The following is a 22,931-nucleotide window of genomic DNA, read 5'->3' on the forward strand; positions in this document are numbered from 1 at the left end:
CCCGTGAGAAGGCCGAAGCCGGTGTGGGGGAACGGGAAGGAGCGCGTTGCTCTGCGCACCTGAGGCAGCCGCTGCTGCTCCGCTTCTCACCCAGGGTTCTGGAAAGTTCCGGCCGGCGAGCCGCAGCCGTCGTCTTTTGTAGCCGAGCCCAGGCGCGTCACCCGCCGGAAGTCCCGCCCCTCCCGCCGCTGCCACCGCCCCGCTGTTACCTAGGCAACCGCGCGGGGGAGCTCGGGCAGGGTGGGCTTGGCCGAAGGACCTGGTGGGGGTGGGCCTAAGCCTGGGGCTCTGGCGCTCCTGGAACTTTCTGGAGCCTTTTCTTTCACCCAGTGGGCCCGAGAATACGGAAGTCTCGGGCGGGACTGGGGATTGCCCAGGAGCTCTGCAATTCCGAGCTAACTCGGGGTTCCCAAATCAGTGTGGCGGCGCCCGCCGCCTGGGAGAACCTGGAGGGCTCCAGAACAGGACTGCGGGCGGGTGCTGAATGCTGAATCTCAGAACAAAGCCCTGCTGCACCTCCACCCCCTGGTCCCTCCTTTGACTCTTTCGGTGTTTCTTACCGGCTTAGTTTGTTAGCCTTGAGATTCTGGGAACCCACTGAGCAAGAATGATGAGCAAGGTGGGCCTGGGCCCCAGAACAGTGTCACAGGCCTTGGATCTTGCTCCTTTTACGCGCAGTCTATGGCCTCGTAATTCAAACTGCGAAGTTGGAAGAGTTCCTTGTGTAAGTTCAGACTCATATACACACGTTTTGTGTCTTGGGCTTTGTTGTCTCCTACACAGTGGGCTCAGGGCAGCGCTAAACAGGGAAACGTTTGCAGTGCCTTTGTGCGTTGAACTCGTATGTGGCCAGGCGTTCACCTGGTTTGCTAGCCCTGGACACGGAGTAGCACCAAGAGTAATAGATTGTGTTATTTGACTTTTTAAGTCCTGCCAGTCTGTGAACCTGGATCTATGGTCTGCAAAGTGAGTTTCTGGGCTTTGTAATTTTCGGAGGAGGGCATATTGGAAAATGGGGTGTCTTCCTTATTTAATAACGAAATAAACTTAGGAGTACTGTCGAGCTCCACAGAAAGCTGGAGATGAAAAGTTGAAAAAGCCCAGTTCACATTGCTTGTACTTTAGTGGGGAGCCAGCCAGACAAGTCAACAAACTATAAGGGAACCACATGATAGAGGTTAGCAGGGGGAGAGGCTTCTATATTAATCTGATGGGACAGGGAAAGCTTCCCTGGGAAAGTGACAGTTGAGCTGAATTTTGAAGAAGAGAGAAGAGCTTTTGAAGCAAAGGACAATGTACAAGGAAAAGCTGAGACTAAGGTGTGAAAAAATGTTTTTATCAAATTGCAAGTAATTGGATATAACCAGAGCTAAGGGAGCTGGAGTGGCAGGCAGGAGGTGAGGCTTCAGAGCTAGTTGGGATAGACCTCATTGGTATGTGTTGGTAAACTAAGGATTGTGAACTTTACCCTGGAGGCATCCCCATGTGCATATCTTCAGCCCCATCTCTTATTTAAATTGTGCACGATAGTTGCACTGAACTATCTGCAGTTTCCCAAATGCACTTTTTCACCTCTGTGTTTTTTCTCTGGTCGACAAACACCTAATTTTTAAAATCTTAATTATTACCCTCTTAAATATTACCTCTGGTATACAGTTTTTTCTTTTAACCAGCGATTCCTGAAAGTCTAATATTGCTAGGCAGGATACTAGGGCTTGGTAATATAAAAATCATGTAAGTCATGGTCCCTGCGCTCGAATTCACATAAAGAAGGATGAGTTGTGTTATAAATGCCAGCCAATAAAGGAAGAGAATTGGGGTGCTGAGTAGGGAAACCATGCACCATCTAAATGAGTATCCCAGGCTGACAGACCAGCAGAACGGTAAACAAACAATAACTAAGTAAATGTCATTCGTGTGTTATGTAGTCATTGTAGTCCTAAAGTCCCTACCTGACTGTAACATGAACTGCATTTGTGAATCCAACACTGGTTAAGCATATGACATAAGTTAAATATCAGTGTGATGTATATCAAAACATTTCATGGCGACTGGACTTGGAGCTGAGCTAGCTGGGCCCTCCACAACTAAGACTGAAGGACAACAACTTGGCTGTTCCCCTTTCCCAATTCCCAATAAAATCTTTAAAAACAAAACAAAACATAGCATTTCAACTGATAGTTTCCACAATAAAAATCACCACGTCTAGTGTTTCTTAAATGTACCATGTTTATTGTTTCTTTTTGCCTGGGGAATCCAATTGAAATTCCAATGATTTTTAGAGGGTGGAAGTGTATTATAAACATGAAGATACCTTCTAGAGACTACCAACATAAGGCTATGAAATACGATATTGAAAATACTTTTAAAACTTGCAAGCTCACTAAGTGAGCTTAATTCTCTATTAAGAATGAAATAAGGGACATAAAAGTTGGTTAAATAAAGGAAAACTACATACTTATTTGCTTGCATGTGCATAGAATATTTCAGAAGAATACCCCAAAACTTGTAATATGGTTGCCGGTGGGGAGAGCTGGGTGCTGGGGAATAAGCAGATGGGAGGGACATGTCTCACAAAATACTGTTTTGTAACTGCAATGTTTAACCCAATTGAACATAATACTTAAGTAAAAATTTAAAAACATCACATATGCTGTGTTTGATATGCTTTTCCTTCTTAGAAGTTTATCTCGATACTGAAAATAGGTCCTGATGAATAGTTTGGCTTTTCAGTAATAGATGTTAACACTTTTAAGAAGCATTCTTATTTACATAAAATAAAAGATTAGCAATAATTTAGTATGTGACCTTTCTTTTGTAAAGAAACAGGGTCATATTATACATGCTGTTTGCCACTTGTCCTTTTCACTTAATTTATTGTCACCTTAAGTTGAGATGAATAAATCTATCTTATTTTTAACAACTTCATAGTACATAAGATGCAGGCACTATATTTATCCATTCCCCTATTGAACATTTTGGCAATTTCCAATGTTTTACAAACAATGCTAAATAAATATCGTTTATTGTTGAGAAATTCTCAAATACAGCTTTGGGCACTCTTGCAAGTATTTCTGTAAGATGGACATCTAGAATTGAAATTGTTGGGTCAACGTGAATGCAAATTTAAAACTGTAATAAATAACTTTCCATACCAGTTTGTACTGCTGTCAGCAGTGTGTGAGTGGGCCTTACCAATATGGAGGACTCTGTCCATTTTATAAGTCTTTCCTAACCATAGAGATTAAAAAGTGATATCTATTGTTTTAATTTGAGTTTCTTTAATAGTGTGGGTAAGCATTTTTAAAATGTTTATCATATCTTCTCTGTCAACTGTCCATTCTTGTTATTTGACCACTTTTTTTGAGGTGTAACTCCACTATTTTAATGATATAGTACTTTTATATTAAGGATATTAGGTGTTAGTCATGTGTTCCAATTATTTTTTCTAGCTTTTGATTTTGTGTGTGTGTGTATGTGTAAACATATATGTGTGTGTGTGTGTGTGTGTGTGTGTGTGTGTGTGTATTTTTGGGGGGGCCATATAAAAGGTTTTAATTTTTTTTTTTAAAGATTTTATTTGGGAATTGGTGTAGGGGAACAGCGTTGGGGAATTGGGGAAGGGGAACAGAAAAGTTGCTGTCTCTTTGTTCTTCAGTCTAGTTGTGGAGGACATCCCTTCAACTGGCCCATGTTGGTATTATCATTGCGCTCTTCCCAGGTGAGGCAGTCGCTTGCTGGCCATTGGATGGCTGCTCACAGCGGCTCACGGCAGCTCACGAAGGCTCACGCCAGCTGCTGGCCACTCACGGTAGCTTTAAGGCAGCCCACGGCAGCCCCACTGCAGCTTACGCCATCGCCGGCTCCAGGTTGAGCTGTTGTTCACCATCTTAGCTGTAGAGGGTGCAGTGTCATGGCCCTCACGTGGGATCCGAACCAGGGCCCTGCTGCTCATAGCTGCTGTCCTAAGCCAACTCAACCAACGTGCCACTTGGCTGGCCCAAGGTTTTAATTTTTATGAAGATAAGTTTTGACTTTTCCTTTTTGGTTTTGTCATTTCCCTCCTTTTCCCCTCACCCTTCTCCTTTATTTGTTATGTTTAGAAGGACTTCACCAATCCAAAATTATAAATGTATTCTCCCAGGTTTTTTTCTAGTAAGGACTGAGGATTATTTGTAAGTAACTGAGCTTTATTTTTCTTGAAGTGGTGAACTAGTTTGTCTAACATTTTTAATACTTTATTTTTCCTGACTACTGTGAAATCCCATTTTTATTGTGTACTAAATTTCCATTAAAACACATTTTAATGTCTGGGAGTCTTAGTTCCCCTCATTGCTCCTCCATTTTACAATTTTCCTGGCATTTTCTAGTATGTTTTCTCTTTCAGATGAATATAAGAATATTTCTGGCAGATTCTCCCCAAATCCTACTGTGATATTTATTGTGATTACAGTGCTTTTATATATCAGTTAGTTTGGGAAGAATTAAAATGCTTACGATGTTGAATCTTCCTACCCATGAATAAGGTATATTGTGCATGTAACTGTATGTTCACTTTCTTTATTGTGTTTTATACTTTTTTTTTAAACTAGGTCCTGATCATTTCTTCTTAAAGATGTTACTAGACATTGCCTTTTTGTTCCTTTCACGAATGGTCTTTCTTACAATTATATTTTATTTCAGTGGTGTGCTTCATGTAATCATGTGACCAGATCATGGATGTCCATGTAAGTAGCTGGAGATGGCTGAAGACATGGTAGGAAAAGTCATAAGGGCTTGAGTACTATGTTATTAGTTTGAATTTTATCTTGAAAGCTCTCAAGAGATACTGGAAGATTTTAGGGATGGGTGATATAACCTCTAACAGTTGACTTGGTTTATTTTTTGAGCACCTGTCAGGCACTATGCTAAACTCTGCAAATGTCATATTTTAATCCTCACAGCAACTCTATTTTCAGATGATTTGATTATATTCACAGTTTTGAACTATCATTTGGGTGCTAATATGAAGGATGGATTCTTAGAAAGCTTTTATGATGTGAGATGAGATTAGTAAGTGATAAGAGCTAAACAGTAGAAATGGAGAGGGAGGAAATATAAAAACCAAGCTGGAATCTGCAGGTTATGGTGACTGAATGCAGAAGTCAGGGAGAAGGAGCCATAGCCAATATTCCTCTTTCTGGTCTGAGCTATAGAATAGTTGGGGATGCCCTTCCACAGATGGGGATCCCAGAAAGAGGAGGAAGAGGAGGCTGTGTTGGGGGAAGAATTGGGGAGTGGGGAAAGATAGTCCAGTTTTGGATGTGTAGAATAACATTTTTTTTAAAAAGGAAAGAAACATTTTATTGGAAAGCACAAAATAGAAAGTAAATCGTAGCTAAAATGCTTTTTTTTTTTTTTAAAGATTTTTATTGGGGAATTGGGGGGATGGGAACAGCGCTGGGGAATTGGGGGAAGGGGAACAGACAAGTTGCTGTCGTTTTTGTTCTTCAATCTAGTTGTGGAGGATGTTGCTTCACTGGCCCAAGTTGGCACCATCATTGCGCCCCTCTCTGGCGAGGCAGATCAGTCGCCGGCTTCTGGACGGCCGCTCACTGCGGCTGCTGGCCGCTCACGCTGGCTGCTGGCCACACACTCTGGCTGCTGGCCACACACGGTAGCCCATGGCAATCCACTGCCACAGGGACTGCAGCCCACGCCGTCGCCGGCGACTCATGGCAGCCCAGCTCCAGGTCGAGCTGTTGTTCAGCATCTTAGCTGTGGAGGGCAGTGTCACTGGCCCTCATATGTGGGATCCGAACCGGGGCCCTCTGGCATCCCAAGCGAGTTCTTAACCATCGCGCCACTCGGCCGGCCCCCTAAAATGCTATTTTTATGCTTGTGTAAATTCAATTTCTTGCAACATTTAGGTTTTAATTGACTGTGGGGCCTATTGGGGCTGGAAAATTTTTTTGTGTCACCAATTTGTTCTGGTTCTCCTCTTATCTCTGTGATTACACACAGCTTCAGTTTTATGAGCTGTTCTCCCTTCCAACCTCCAATTGTTGTTTTTTAAACAAACTTTTAGTTTTAGATTTATGGAAACATTGCAAGAATAGTACAGAGAGTTCCTGTATATTTGGCACCCAGTTTTCCGTATTGTTAATATCTTACATTAGAATGGTACAGTTGTCACAACTAATGAACCAATGTTGGTACATTGTTATTATTAATGAAAATCCATTCTTTATTCGAATTTGTTTAGTTTTTACTTAATGTCCCTTTTCTGTCACAGGATCCCATCTAGGATACCACATTATTTTTAGTCGTCATGTCTCCTTAGGCTTCTCTTGACTGACAGTTTCTCAGATTTTCCTTACTTTTGATAAAACCTGGACAGTTTTAAGGAGTACTGGCCAGGTATTTTTGTAGCCTGTCCTTCAGTTTGGGTTTGTTTAATATTTCTCTCATGGTTTTAGTGGGTTTTGGGGGAGGAAGACCACAGAGGTAAAGTGCTAGTTTCATCATATCATATCCAGGGTACATACTATGAAGATAACTTATCACTATGGATGTTGACCTTGATCACCTGGCTGAGGTAGTGTTTGTCAGGTTTCTCCATTGTGAAATTACTCCTCCCCGCTCCTCTTTTTCCATACTATACCCTTTAAAGGGAAGTCTTACTCATCTTGATGGCATCGGCATGAAGGCATGGTCTGGCACAGAGTGTTTGTTGAACTGAGCTGGGTCCCTATTATTTTGTGAGTCTCACAAAAGTTCTGCCAGATAATTTTCTCTATTTTATCAATAGGAAGATAAAAAATAGAGAATTTGAGTAACTTGCTTAAAGTCACACAGTAAGTGGTCACATTGGAATTTGAACCCAGTCTTTCTGAATGCAAAGCTTGTGGTCTTTGCCCACACCACTTGGCTTTACAGAGGGTTGTTTTTACTTTGGCCATCTTCCCTAAGTACTTGTAATGCAAAAATGTCCATAGATAATGTGGTTAGGTCCTTCGTTACATGGAAATTTAATACCTTAATTCATCTTTTCAATTTAAAGTTACACTTTAGAACTCTCAGCCTCAAATTGAGCAGACCACTGTGCCCTGCATTGCTTGATCCAATTTTAATGGACTATCTTCTTTTTAATTCCCTATAGAATTGTGAAAGGTGGGTTACAGCAAGGCCTTACTGGGAAAATGGGTACCAGTTAGGATGCTATTACAGTAGTATAGAGATGGCTATGTAATTTGTGAGACAGTGCAAAATGAAAACAGGGCTCCTTGTTCAAAAATTGTTAAGAATTTTAAGACACTGACCGCAGAGCATTAAACCACGCATGGAGCCCTTCTAAGCACGAGACCCTGTGTGACTGCACGGGTCGGGTCACAACTCCATGAAGTTGGCACTGTAGTAGAAGTAGTAGGTAAAAAGGGCCAATATTAAAGCAGTGGAAGTGAGAATGGAGAATAAAGGGTGGTAACACAAGATAGTAAAGAGATAAACTTGCAGGAATTGATTGATGGTTAGACATGGTGGGTGAGTGGGCAGATAAAATATGGAATGTAACATTTCTGATTGGGAGAGGCCATTTTACTGACACAAGAAATCGAAGAGGACCAGATTGGCCTTGAGGGGAACACAATGAGTTTAGTTTTAAACATATTGACATCCAATTGTAGGTGTTCCGGGAGCACTTGGGTATACAAGTAGCCGTAGAAAAAGAGCTGGGAGACACACTCCAAACTGATAGTACTACTTACTTATTTCTGAAGTTGAAGACCAGGATGGAGGGTGGTGATTGGTTGGGGACTTTAACATTTTAAAGAAAATATTCATGTATTTCTTGTATAATTGTGAAATATTTTTATTGATGAAAATCAAGTCACAAAATATTGTATTTGTAAGAGAAATAGAGTCAATCTGAAACTAAAAGTTTCAAATAAAAGGAAAGGCATTTATGATAGAAACAGATTTGCAGCCACATATTTTGTTGCCAGTACCACAATCCACGTGATTTAAAATAGGCTCTTAGTTTACTGTTTTTTAATTTTTTTGACCACCAACAATCTATTGGTTGCTCTACAGGGTGTATAACTTTAAAAAACTACATTAAACTTTTACCTTGTAGCTCTGTGTATTTGGATAACTGGCATGTGAGCATTTTCATATTTTAGTAGTATATTTTATAACTCTCTTTGTCTTGCCTGTGTACTTTTTCTTTCTTTCTTCCTTTTTTTTTTAAGATTTTTTTTTTTTTAGCTGTGCCATCCTGCCACCTGTTGGCAGCTCAGTGGCTGCTCAGCTCGGGCCAGGACTCGAACCACTGTTGCTCAGAGCTCAAACTCTTGAGCGAGCTCTTAACCAACTAAGCCCTTTAAAGATTTTATTGGGGAATTGGGGGAAGGGAACAGCGTTGGGGAATTGGGGAAGGGGAACAGACAAATTGCTGTCCTTTTGTTCTTCAGTCTAGTTGTGGAGGACGTCGCTTCACTGGCCCATGTTGATATTATGATCATTGCACTCTTCCCGGATGAGGCAGATCGGTCGCTGGCCATTGGACAGCCACTCACAGCGGCTCACAGCAGCTCACCTCCAGGTTGAGCTGTTGTTCACTATTTTAGCTGTAGAGTGCGCAGCATCACTGGCTCATGTGGGATCCAAACTGGCAGCCCTGCTGCTCAGAGCTTGCACTCCCAAGCCAACTCTTAACCAACGAGCCACTCGGCCAGCACATCTGTGTACTTTTTCTTGCAGGAGGTGATAGGGCAGTAGGAAAAGCCTCAAGGTGGAAGTCAGAAGCTCAGGTTTAAGTTCTGCCTCTTCCTCCTATTGGCTGTGCGATCTTAGGAAATTTGCCCAGGTTAAGCATGGTCTTCTTATTGGTAAAATGGAGAGGCAATTAACCTCATTAGGGATGTGAGAATTAAATAAGACTATAAGTGAAAGTTCTTTGTAAACTCTAAATTTTATAAATTCATATCTTTTAGCTCTGTACCTGGGGTGTTTCTTAGTGAGCCTCCCACCTCCATCACAGATTCATCTCCAACACCTAAACTTCTCAGACTCGTTTTTTCTTGCCATCCCCACAAAATGCCTTAAACTTTCCTGCCTCCTTAAATTTGCTCTGATTCACTTATTTAATCAACAAATGTTTACGGAGCACATCACCCAAGTCTTCTGTTTAAATATCACCTTCTCGGTGAAGCCTATAGTGGGTATCCAATTCTGAGTTTCAATCTGCCGCTCCTGAGCACTCCCAATCTCCCTTCGCCTGCCCTACTTTTCTTTTTTCTACTGCACTTGTGACATAACACAGTATTTAGCCATTGTCTCTTCTCTCCACACCCCTTCCCAATAGAATTTGAATGTCGTTCGGCAGGGATCTTTGTTTTGTTTTATGATGTATCCCCGGCATCTAGAACACTGCCTGGCATAGAGTAGGTCCTGAACCAGAGGTACTTACTGAGTGGATGAATGAGTATGCATTGTGCCAGACTTGTAGCCAGGCTGTGTGTATATAGTTGTGAAAAAGAAGAGCTGGTTTCTGCCTTCATGGAACATGCAGCTTAGCATTATAGTCTGGTGGTTTTTCTGCCTGCCTGGGCTGCCTTCCTCTGGGAAATGTCAGAGTGACTAATGGCTGAGTTCAGAGTAGCCTTTCCTCTTAGCAGTGAGCGATGTTCAGATAATTTTGCTTTTAAGTGATAAAAAATTCTAATAGAAGGGCAGGGGAGAGTAATGCATTCCATTTAGTTACTCTAAGTTAAAAGTCAACAATTTTCCCTAATGCCAAGGCAGGATAAAAGTATTCCCTTTAAAGTGCCAGGCCTTGTAGATAGCTGAAAGAGGTTACAAGGAGTATATCTGGTTTAATTTCTCCCTCCATCCCTTCCTCCCTCCTCCCCTTCCTTCCTTCCATTTGAAGGAAGATGGTTGTAATTTTTTATACTGTTGAACAATGAGAGGACATGCAGTAAACACATTTAATGCTGTCTTTTTGTAAATTGAGAAATGCTTCATCCATGAGATCTGACCTATTTCTTGAGGTCTCTATATGCAGTTTGTCAATATGAGTTTTTAAATCACTAGAACTCTTCCTTAAGAGAAATAAAAGGAGCTTAAATTGAGTGTGTTTAAAAATAATCTGCTGATCCAGCAGACTTAAAACAGTGTGTCAGCAAGTAGTCATCCTCTCACGCTGTTCTCACACAGGCAACCGCACAATCCAGGGACATTCCAAGGCTGGGGATACACCTGCTAGATGCAATGAAGAATTAAAGAAGAACACTGCTGCACAGGTATTCACTGAACTAAATGATTTTTAATATCCCTTCCAAATCTCAGACTCTCGATCGAGATAAATTTAAATTCCTGAATCTTGTTTATCTTCATTTATTTGAATAATCCAGTTGATAACATTTTGTTTATATATATTTCCTAGATTATTAGATTATTTAAATGTTTACCTCATTTTGCTATTAAGCATCTTCTAAATCCAATTTTATATTCCACCTGAATTTCCTTCTCTGCACACAAATTCTAATGTAGATATGAATTGTTTTTCCTCATGATCTTTTTGTCAGAAAAAATTTTGATGAAAGGATCTTGTGGAAGTAGCCTCAATTTGTTATCAACAATTTCTGTGGAGTTCCATAAACCCATGATATGATGCAAGACTTTTTTTAGCATCTTCTTGCACTTGGCAACCATTTAATTTTGTTTAACAATTGTTGTGTTGTGAATACACTCTAAAACATCCTCAATATAAAAGAACAGAACAGAATAAAAAGTCAACTCAAGAAATGACTCCTAATGCAAGTTCTTCTCGAATGCTTTTGACTGATTTATAAGCCCTCTCTGTGCCTACATCACCCTGTGGACACATTTCTACCACAGTATTTATGTAAAAATGTATTATAAACGTTGATGGTGATATCTTCTTTCAGAAAGGTTTATAGCCATTTCCAAAGATACAAGAAAAATGTAAAAAACAAAAAAAATCTCACACACATACCCCAAGATGCCATAAATTAAAAATGCAGAGAATGAAGAAATAAAAACATGATAGAGAAAAAATGGAGCCAGGGACAAAGCTTAAAATGAATATGGGAGTAACCTTCACATTTGCTACAGCTGGGCCTGAATTTGTCTTTATGCCGACAGCCTCATTGGTCCTACAGTTCATGGCATTCATAGATAAAAACAAACCCGTTACTCTGGAGAAGCAAAACTATTCCTAGAACTGAGATCAGATTGGACTGCCTCCCAAGGATGCTCATAAAGAGAACATTGTGTTATATGAGCAACAGTGTCCTTGATAGCATCTCTGATAGGGTGACCAGTTCACAAACATGCCTCTTACAGCCTGATGACAGCACAACACAAAGAAATTCATTGGGTTAAAGCAATGCTCCTGAGGTTGAGGACTGTCTCAGTGACCGTGGTTCACAGTATTTTATCTCCCACACCTAGTACAGTTATTGGCATACAGCAGGTGCCAAGAAGTATTTTTTGAGTAAATGTAATGGAGAAGACCCAGCTCAAAGATTCCCTCTAGAAAGTTCCCTTGATTACCAAGACTTAAAATCCCGCTCCCCAACTCCGTACCCCTTTTGTAGCTATCAAGCAATACAGTTATGAAATATTTCTTTTACTGTTGGGTTAAACCACCTTTTCAATATTTTAATGTTAAATTTCTCATGTCTTCTCCAAATATGGGAGTGAGGCTAGAGGCGTTTGTAGGTGTATGCACACACTTGTCATTGTTGGTGGTAGTGTTGGGTCAAGAAAGTACTGTACCAGGCCGGCCGAATGGCGCATTAGTTAAGAGTTGGCTTGGGACGCCAGCTCTGAGCATCAGGGCCCCGGTTCGGATCTCACATGGGCCAGTGACGCTGCGCCCTCTACAGCTAAGATGGTGAACAACAGCTCGACCTGGAGCTGGGCTGCTGTGAGTTGCCGGTGATGGTGTAGGTTGCAGTGGGCTGGCTGGTAGCTGGTGTGAGCCTTTGTGAGCTGCCGTGAGCAGCTGTCCAATGGCCGGTGAGCAACTGCCTCAGCCGGGAAGAGCACAATGATCAAAATACCAACATGGGCCAGTGAAGCGATGTCTTTCACAACCAGACTGAAGAACAAAAAGAACAGCAACTTGTCTGTTCCCCTTCCCCAATTCCCCAACGCTGTTCTTCTCCCCCAATTCCCCAATAAAATCTTTAAAAAAAAAAACAAAACGAAAGTACTGCACCCATCAAACTGGGAGGCCAGTTTGCAGGTCATCCTGAGAGTACTACTGGCTTAGATCCAGACTCCCACATCTCTGTCCTTCAGAGCAGAGGCAGAGCTGGTGATGGTGCCACTGTGGGCCTTTTTCCATGGGTCTCTGTGCTGAGCATCAGGAAGACCCAGTCACAGGTCATAATAGCACCGGCATTAGAAGAGACTCAGTGCCAAGCTAGCAGCTACTGACTCAGGGCTCTTTACAGTCCTGTAAGGAGGACTGGGGTTGAGTTGAGCTCATAGATTGGGGTTCAGTCATTGTCATTTAGCTGGCAGAGTTAGAGGCTTGGGGTAGGGCCTGGTGCCAAAGTCTTTCTTCCTGGTGGGTATCATCACCTCTCTATCCTGAATGTCATCTTCCTGTCGTCACTGACATTGTAAAGGTGTTTCAGAGCAGGAATGAGGTCCCTATGTTCAGCTTTCTACCTGCATAGTCACAGTGATGTCTTCATCATGATGCAGATGCTTTGTCTTCCGATGTGTAACTTAACCTTGTTCTTGCTTCAACAGTAATGGCACTGCCAGACCTAGGACAGGAAACTAGGAGAGGGAGTGTAGTGATTAAGAATATGGATTTTGATTGAGACCTGCGCAGGTCCCAACCTGACTGGGGCTTGGGGTTGCTATCTGCCTCATAAAGCAAAGTTGGGGTTTGTCTTCTCCTCTGAAAAACCCTGCTACATAGTTGGCTTTGGCATCTTCCAGGAACAGAAAGGCAGGGACTGAGGCCTTGTGAGTTTGGGTTTCAGTTGAAGTTGAGAGAGAAGACAGTGGTTATAACCAGAAAATTCAGTGTAGTTACCTCCAGAACTTGTCACTGTTAACCCAGCCCGGGCTTTATGACAATCACAGAAGTGGATTCCTAATAATCAAAAAAGGATAATAGAGTTTAAAAAAAGTATGGATTCTGGAAACTTACTCCCTGAGTTTAAATCCTATTCCTGCAACAAGTTACTTATCCTTTCTGTGCCTCAGTTTCCTCACCTGTAAAAGGGGATAATAATAGTACCTAGTTCAGGGCCGGCCGAGTGGCGCGATGGTTAAGAACTGGCTTGGGATTCCAGAGGGCTCCGGTTTGGATCCCACATATGAGGGCCAGTGACACTGCCCTCCACAGCTAAGATGCTGAACAACAGCTCAACCTGGAGCTGGGCTGCCGTGAGTCGCCGGCGACGGCGTAGGCAGCAGCCCCTGTGGCAGTGGGTTGCCATGGGCTACCGTGAGCCAGCAGCCAGCGTGAGCGGCCAGCAGCTGCAGTGAGCAGCCGTCCAGAAGCCAGTGACTGATCTGCCTCACTCGGGAAGAGTGCAATGATGGTGCCAACTTGGGCCAGTGAAGCAACATCCTCCACAACTAGACTGAAGAACAAAAGGACAGAAACTTGTCTGTTCCCCTTCCCCCAATTCCCCAGCACTGTTCCGATCCCCCCAAATCCCCAATAAAAATCTTAAAAAAAAAATAGTACCTAGTTCATATAGTTATTGTGAAGACTAAGTAAGTTATACATATAAAGTGCTTAGAACAGTGTCTACATATAGTAAACATTATACGAGTGTTTGCTAATAATAATAATGTCATAAGAATTACTATGCTATTCAAACAGAGGAACTGATATAGCTAGTAAGTCAACATAATGTTGATTTACTAAAATATGGAGTGCCCACTGTGTGCGAGGGTCTTTTCTAGGTCAATGAAACAATGTTGACCATGGCAGACATAATCCCTTCCCTTATGGAGATTATAGATGCATGGAGGCATAGACATTAAATTATAATTACCTAAATATATAAGGCAGCTCGCTTATTACGGAAGTTGACCCTTGATCCAAAGTTCAGACATTTCAGTGTTAACAATTCCAGCATATAGTAGGAACAGTGCCTCTTTTTTTAAAGAAAAAAGAGTGTTCGGGCTATCTAATGCTGTGACAAACTGCTCCCAAACTTGGTGGCTTAAAGTAAGAACAATCATTTGCTCAAGGCTTAGCAGGAATAGCCCATCTTTGTTTTGTGTGGTGGCTGCTGGGATGGCTCATCTAGGGCTGGGGGATCCTTCTAAGCTGGATCACTTACATGCTGTCTGTTGGCTGGGAGCTCAGCTGGGAATGTTAGCCACAACCCCAGTTCTCCTTCACATGATCACTTCATGTGGCTAAGGTGGACTTCTCACAGCATGGCAGTGGGATTCTGAAGAGGATCACCCCAAAGGGATAGGCCACAATGTGTAAGCACTTGTTAAGACTCTGCGCCCATCATACTTGTTAGTGTCCCACTGGCCAAAGCCAGTCCCGTGGCCAAGTCCAGAGCCAGTGTAGTGTGGGAGCAGACTATACAAGGGGGAGAATTCTGAGAAGTGAGAATCAATTGGGTTTAGTAAAGTAATAGACTACCACAGAGAGAAAGACTAAATATACATTTTTAAAAACGTTTTTTCTCCTCAAATTGCATTTGCCATATTCCCTATATCTAAGACATCAGGGAAAAGTCACATAGGTGGGAAGTGAGGTTTTTTCGGTATCAAAAGCCCTTTGGAGAGGTTAAAAACTTTTGTTACAGGCCATATAATTTAGAATGCTATTATTCTATGTAAGTAGATGTTTTACACAATTGAAAATATATAAAGAAAGAAATTTTGACATGCAGAGCTGGAGCTTTGCTAGTGAAGAGTGACCAGGCAGGAGGACCCAGGGCTGTCTGAAGAGTGTAAAAGTGTAGACATACAAATTTGTTGTTAAGAGGAGGCAAACCATGGTCAGGAAAATGCCACTGGGCATCCAGTCTGAAGTATAATGAGAAAGATGTGGGAGAGAGCAGCTAGGTCAAGATCTGAAGGACTGGTGGGAAGGATGCTGACACGTTCAGGAGAGTAAAATAGTGTAAGTCTGTGAAAGGTGCATGTATGCTGGAGCTGTGTTCACCAGACTGAAAGTTCCTTAAAGGGAGGGGCTGTGCATGGCTTGTTGACTTGAACATCTAGCTCACTGTCTAATACAGAGGAGACACTCTCAGTAGTTGTTGAATGGATATAGACATCAAGGTCTGAAGAAATTGCAGAGTTGTAAACCATCCCCTCTCTTTAAGATCCTGGCACCATAAAATAATTAGAATGATCCTTTTGAAAATGTTATTTTGGGATGGTTGAAGCAGCAGGGCTCAAAAACAAAAAGTCACTCCTTTAATTAAAATTCTTCGATGGTTTCCCATCTCACCTAGATCTCCACGTGACTTCATTCTTCCTTTAGGTTTGTGCTCAAAAAAGGCCTTCAGTAATGCACAAAATAGCCTCATCATTTTCTTTCTTTCCTTCCTTCCTTCCTTCCTTCCTTCCTTCCTTCCTTCCTTCCTTCCTTCCTTCCTTTCTTTTTTTCTTTTATTAGTTTCAGGTGTACAAAACAATGTAATAGTTAGACATTTATACCCCTCACAAAGTGATAATCTCCCTCCCCCAATCTACTACTCCTCTGACATTGTAGATAGCTGTTACAGTTCCACTGTATTCCTTATGCTGTACTCCATATTCCATGACTGGGAAGAGCTGACAATGCCAGGAGCCCAGGTCCTCCCAGGAGTTACATTAACTATCTGTAACTGAGGTTGAGGGCCTGGAGAGTACAGTTTGGGAATGGTACCAAGGTTAAGCAGGGGAATTACATGGTCAGATTTGTGTTTTGAAATATTTTCTCTAGTTGCAGTGTGAATGGATTGAAGGGGGCAAGAGTGAATAAGGGAGAAAATAAAAAGGAACATTCCAGAGGAAATAGCATGAACATCAAGGAGTGCAATAGAGTATTGCAGTTGGGCCAGGGCCTAGCAGGGATAGCTCATTTATCTCTCTACAGTATTGAGGAGAGGGGGTTGAAGGTAAGAAGTTCAATATTGCTGGTACAAGGCTGGGAATTAAGAGATGGTAGGAGGTAAGGCAGGATAAAGTAGAAGGGCTTCCTGTGACTTTCTTTTTATTAGGTTTATAAGAAATTTCAGAAGAGACCACCACAACATCCATGATTTACACAATAATAAGTGCTGAATTGAAATAAAAGTTCTAACTTGAACCACCAATGATATGAATGTAAGTACTTGGGATTACAGTGACTATCCCCTAAACTCTTAGAAATTTAGAACCTTGAGAGAGTTAAGCTATGTAATCAACACCTAGTGGGAAAAGTTAACCAGTCCTAAAAGCAGGAGTTGAAAACAATAAAGTGTAAATTACAGGTGGAAGATTTTAAAGTAAATTCTAGAGTATAGTTAGTGGACACATTAGCATGTTTACACTATGATGTATAGAAGAAAACTTCTTTACTGGTGTGCCAATTATAGGTGTGACTACCAAGAATTTGAAAAGATTATCATTAAAAAATTTTAATCAGAAATGATGTATCTATTTCTTCATGAAGCCTAATGTCAAAAAGATAATATTCACAGAATCGTGCTCAAGTTTTTCATGAAAAATTTAAGCATAGTTTATTTGAATATTTAATATTTATTTTCTCTATTTTCATTTTTATTAAAATACTCTTTTTAATTTTTCTTATCATACAATTATAAAGAAAATTTAATGACTTTTTTTTCAACCAAGCTCCTTGTAGACCATAAGTTTACCCCAGTGTGCTCAGCAACTATGGTTTCACCTTTGTGCCATGACATTAAAACGTTGGGAAGCAGTTGGAGTTATTAAATTATCTAAAAAGAGAAATAAAATGGTATCATTAGAAAAGAATCAGGAGGAGTGTTTAGGTTGGTTTCTCCCAGAGGCAGACACTGAGGCAAGGATTTGCGTGCAAGTCATTTGTTTAGGAGATGATCCCAAGAAGTGCCACTTGGGGAATGGAGAAGTGAGACGGGGATGGGCAGGGAGCCAGTGTGCAGGTTACTGCTCGCGGCACCTGGGGCTTAGTCTCCCTGGAGGGCCTCTGGTAGACAGTGTAGTGCCTGCTTCCGAGTTGTCTCACCCCGAGTGTAAGGAAACAAGTCATCACTTCTTTCTATCACTTGACTCCTCTTCCCAGGGGCCTAAAGCACCTCACTTTGGCTTGTGTACAGTCAGAGAAGGCTCTTGGGGCCAGAGGAAGCGTGCAAGTGGAGTCGCAGGTGCTTGCAGTGAGAAGTTATCAGATGTATGAAACCTGCAACTGAATTTGTAGCTCACTAGGTTTTGATCCTATCTCAACTAAGTAACTTTTATCATGTGGCATCTGACCGAGGTCTTCCTACAGAGATTATATCTTGTGTTGTCTAGTTGATGCTGCCTCCAAAATATCTCTTGAATCAGACTGCCTCTCTCTTGTCTGGGCTGCCAACATCCTTTGCATTATATTAGTACATTCCTAACTGCTCTTAACTTTTCTGTTTTTGCCCTCCCCCCCAATCCATTCTTCCTCACAGCAGCCACAGTTATTTTCATAAAATAAAAATCGAATAATGTTATTTCCTGGCTCACTCTTCAGGGGTTTTTCTTTGAATATACAATGAATCCACATACTGTTCCTAAATGCTCAGATCTCACCATTTCCTTTCACTATCCACTGGTCAGCTCCACTGGACTTCTGTCACACCTGAAAGAATATGCTAAAGGTCCTGATGAAGGGCTTTTGCACATGCTGTTTCCTCAGTTGAAATCACAGACTCAGAATATTCTTCCACCAAGTCTTCATTTTGTATCCTTTTCATCTTTCTGGACTCTGTTTATTTCCCTTTCTTCAGATAGGTCTTTCCAGACACCCCACCCAACTCCCTTCCACCCTATTCCCCCCTCCCCAACCCCGCCCCCTCCCAAATGAAATGAAATTTCCTAGCTATACTATCTCCCAGAACTCTATACTTTTCGTTCTGAGCAAATCTCTGGACCAGACCACAGTAGCTTCCCCAGGTTGATTGCCTGGCTCCAACAGCCTTTTCCTTGGACTAGAGGTCTCCAAGTAGCAAAGAAAGATGGGCCTTTCTCAAAGAAAGGGAGCCAGACAGGTTATATAAATGTGTGGATAGAGACAGTGGCGAACATGGCAGCCACTCACAGTTCCAGCTATTTGTTGCCAGAATTTGCTGGATTTATTGATTCCCCCCCCCCCCCAAGAGACCAAGAATCCTGATTTTCATGCAAGACCTTTTAATTTCTAACTGTTGGGGAAAAAAAATGTAAATCCCTCTGAGCAGACTAGCCAAAACAATCTTGAAAAAGAAACAAGTTAGAGGTCTCACACCTCCTGATTTCCAAAGTTACTACAAAGCTACAGTAATCAAAACAGGGTAGTAATGGCATAAAATAGACATACAGACAAATTGATTAGACTAGAGATCCAAGAAATAAACCTTTGCATATATGATCAAATGATTTTCAACAAAAATTCCAAGACCATTTAATGGGGAAAGGACAGTGTTTTCAACAAATGATGTTGGGAAACTGGATATTCACATGCAAAAGGACAAAGTTGGACCCTTACCATACACCATGTGGAAAATAAACTCAAAATGGATCAAAGACCTAAATGTAAGACTTAAAACTATAAAATATAGGGGGAAAGCTTCCACTGGTTTCTTAGATATGATACCAAAAGCATAGACAGCAAAAGTAGATAAATTGGACATCAAAATTAAAAACTTATGTGCAACTACAGTCACAATCTACAGAGTCAGAAGGCAACCTACAAAATGGGAAAAATATTTGCAAATCATATCTCTGATAAGAGCTTAATATCCAGAATATAAAAGGAACTTCTACCATGCAACAACAGCAAAATAGCCCAATTAAAAAATGGAGAAAGGACTAGAATAGACAGTTTTCCAAGGAAGATATACAAGTTGCCAACAAACATATGAAACGGAGCTCATCACTAACCATTAGAGAAATGCAAATCAAAGCCATAATGAGCTATCACCTCACACCCATTAAGATGACTGCTATTAAGAAAAAAACCCCATTGTCACTTTGTGAGGGGTTAAAAGGATAACTATTGCATTGTTTTGTACACCTGAAACTAATAATAATAATAAAAGTAAAATAAAATAAAAAATAAATAAAAATAAAAGTAGGAATTATAGACCCTCTAGAGATGCCGAGGGCCCATGCAAGATAATGGAATGACAGAAGAAGGAAAAGGCCTGCTTGTCCTTCCTTTGCAGAATTTAAAATCAAGTTTAAATTCTCTTAAAGGCTTTAGATCCAAAACCCTTTGTATTTGGTAGCAAGAAGTGAAATTTTAAATTTCAGTGCCCAAACGCAGAGCTCATGGAGGCATATGCAGACAAAGCTTCCAGGGGCTTCACTTCTTAGATGAAAAGAACTCCAGAGCAGCCTGCAGTATTTTACATAAATAATAGCTACACTTGGCAAAAAAGAAAGAAAGAAACCTCATACCAGAAGATAACGAGTATTGTCAAGGAGGATGTGGATAAATTGGAACTCTTGTACCCTGTTGGTGGGAATGTAAAATGGTGTAGCTGCTATGGAAAACAGTAGGTGGTTTTTAAAATATTAAAAATAGAATTATGACTCAGCAATCCCACTTTTGGGTACATATTCAAAAGAATTGAAGGCTGAATCTCAAAGAGATATTTGTACAACCATGTTCATAGAAGCATTATTCATAATAGCCAAAAGGTGGAAGCAATTCAAACGTCCATTGACAGATGAATAAAGTGTGGCATATACCTGCAATGGAGTGTTATTTAGCATTAAGAAGGAAGTTTTGACACGTTACAAGTGAGTGAAACTTGAGGACATTATACTAAGTGAAATAAGCCAATCACAAAAGAGAAATGATGATTTCACTTATGTGAGATATCTAGAGTGGTCAAACTTATGGAAACAGGAAGTAGAATGGTGGCTGTCAGGGGTTGGAGGAAGGGGAAATGGGGAGTTGTTTAATACAGAGTTTTGGTTTTGCAAGATTAAAAAGTTCTGGAAATAGATTTCACTATAATATGAATATACTTAACTACTAAACTGTAAACAGTACTTAAAAATGGTAGTTTGTTATGTGTATTTTGCCACAATTAAAAATAAATTTTAATTTGAAAAACAAAACAAAGCAAAACAAAACAGCCCTGAGCAGGCCAACAGAACACATTTATCATGGTGTACAGTTTGAAGCTGTTGTCTTCCCTCAGTGAATCTCAAACTTGAGCATGCACCAGGATAACCTGGTGTGCTTAAAACAGATTGCTGGGCACCAACCCCAGAGTTTCTGAATCAGCAATCCTGGAGTGAGGCCCGAGAATTTGCATTTCTAACAAGTTCCCAGGGGTCAGGAGGCTACTGCCACAGATCCAAGGATTACACTTTGAAGGCTACTACATCAGATGATACTGCAGACTACTTTCTGTTAATTTCTATGTATCTGTGATAAATCTTTCGTTCTGGAGTCCGTGAAAGTCTTAAGTGCCTGCCATGCATGTCCTTAGCCATGCATTGTGTCACATTTCCTTTCTTCTCTGGCCAGTAATATACTGTAGACAAAGGGGTAGACCTAATAGACTGCGTGTGGAAACTCTGCCCAATTTTGCACAATATATGGTGAATAATCCAATTAGAATAATCCAATCCAGTTTTGAATGCAAGACAAACAAAGGCAGATCAGGTAGAAGCAGAGGCTAAAATAAGCTTAATTTGAGGAAACAACAAAATTGGTCAAGTCCCCAGTCACCTCTTTTTCCCTGAAGCAGTATGAACTGCATTGCACTGCTATGAGTTTATGTTATGTGGCTGCCGAGATGCTTCCTGTGCTTCCCCACTTCCTGGTGTGAACCAAATATAAACCTGCATCTTCTCTGCTAACAAGGGCAAGTCTCTCGTTTCCTGGAAGATCCTCTCACCCTATTTTGATAGCTCTTGTATCTCCATCATACTGTTGAGTCTCGTCTCTCTCTCTTTTTTTTTTTGGACGACATCATTTCTAAGGTTTCTTTTCAGCTCTAACATTGTGTGTGTGTGTGTGTGTGTGTGTGTGTGTGTGTGTTTGATGATTTGCAATTTATAAATTGAATGCAAGGTATTTTAGTAAGCTAAAATGAATTGTGGCATATGATTGTATTTATTCTCAAAATAGTTAAACATTTGAACAGTTGGAATTTATTCTACTGATGTAATATACCGTATTTCCCCATGTATAAGACACACCTTAAAATGTATTACATAAAGTTATTGAGCTCAAGTTTTAGTCATCATAAAATTCATACAACTCTTCATCACTTGCAGGAAATGCAAGTAAAAAAATCTACAACCACTGTATAAGACGCACCCAGTTTTTAGACCCCAAATTTTTCGAAAAAGGTGCGTCTTATACATGGGGAAATACGGTTACTCTATTCACATGCTGATGAAACTCAATATAAAATAATATAAATATACAAGAAATAGGTTAACTAATCACCTGGTGTGATATAATGGGTAGACATTGTAAGTTCATTATATTTTCAAAGGCTTCACTTGCCAGCCTGTTAGCAAATATATGAACTATGATAAATCAGCCTAACGGTAAGCTTTGATCTTGTTTACCATTGTAACTTAGCTTGTCAACAATTCACGCTAATACAGTAATGTCAGTGAAGAATAAATCAGCCTATGCATTAAATTTTGTTAGGAAACAACATCAGATACTTTTAAATGCTGACATCATACTTGATTTTTAATGACAGATAAAATAAACTGAAAGTGTGTCACGAATTCATGAAAATATAACGGTTTATGTGCTCCAATTTGGATCTCAATTAGCTTTGTCGCTTGTTATAAATCCACTTTAATCTCATAACTTCAGATTTCAAAACTCACCTATCATGAAATGAGAGTCATATAAAAGCAATTGAAAAGTAAAGAAACATGCAAAGAAGGGCTGGAAAGTACTAGGGAAAAAAATAGAATAAGAGAAAAAGTAAAAAGTGAGCAGTATGGAGTGTTTGTAGAAATGAAGCAGGTGTGTGTGTGTACCCACATAAATATAAAATATTTAATTTACATGTTTATATTAAATTAGAATATCTATACTGGCATTATTAGGTGATTAAAGCAGTCTCTGGTAGGTTGAACAGAAGAGACACCCAGAGGTGTTAACCCGTTTGATGCCGCTTGATGCCTGGGGAGCCCAAAAACTCGAGTGACAAGGGTTGGTGAGAAAAGCATTCTTGATTCTAGATGCCGGCAGCTGGGGAAGATGGCAGACTAATGTCTAGAAAAAAGCCACCTTCCCCCGAGTCCCTGCTTTTCTATGGAAGGAAATAATATTCTATCTTGATCAAGAAATGTGACTCCTTAAGGCTCAGTTCCTGTCGAGTTGAGAAAAAAGTATAAACTATACCTCCACCCGTGAGATAGCAATTTTTCCATCTGCCAAAATGCCTTCGAATAATTGCAATACATGACTCTTAGGAAGCATCCTGGAATTACTATAAAAATCGGTAAACACATCTCATTCCAGTATCCTGCTTCTGTCTTTCCTGATTTCCTCAGCTAGTTCATTTAGTAGACAGAATTAAAAAAAAAATCTTAACGTTTTCCCCCGCCTTAGATCCCCCCAAAAAGGAGAAAGCAGATTATAGTTTTGAAAGGGGGCGGGAAAACAATGCTACAAGCAGGTACTGTCTACGGCGGAAAATATGGCTTTAAAGGTAGTGAGCGCCTCCTTCCGAAGGGAGTGTCAGAATGCTGCACGGCTGTCTAAAAACAGCCACAGAGGGGATAGC

This window comes from Hipposideros armiger, unplaced genomic scaffold (assembly GCF_001890085.2).
Source record: "Hipposideros armiger isolate ML-2016 unplaced genomic scaffold, ASM189008v1 scaffold_591, whole genome shotgun sequence".
Lineage (NCBI taxonomy): Eukaryota > Metazoa > Chordata > Mammalia > Chiroptera > Hipposideridae > Hipposideros > Hipposideros armiger.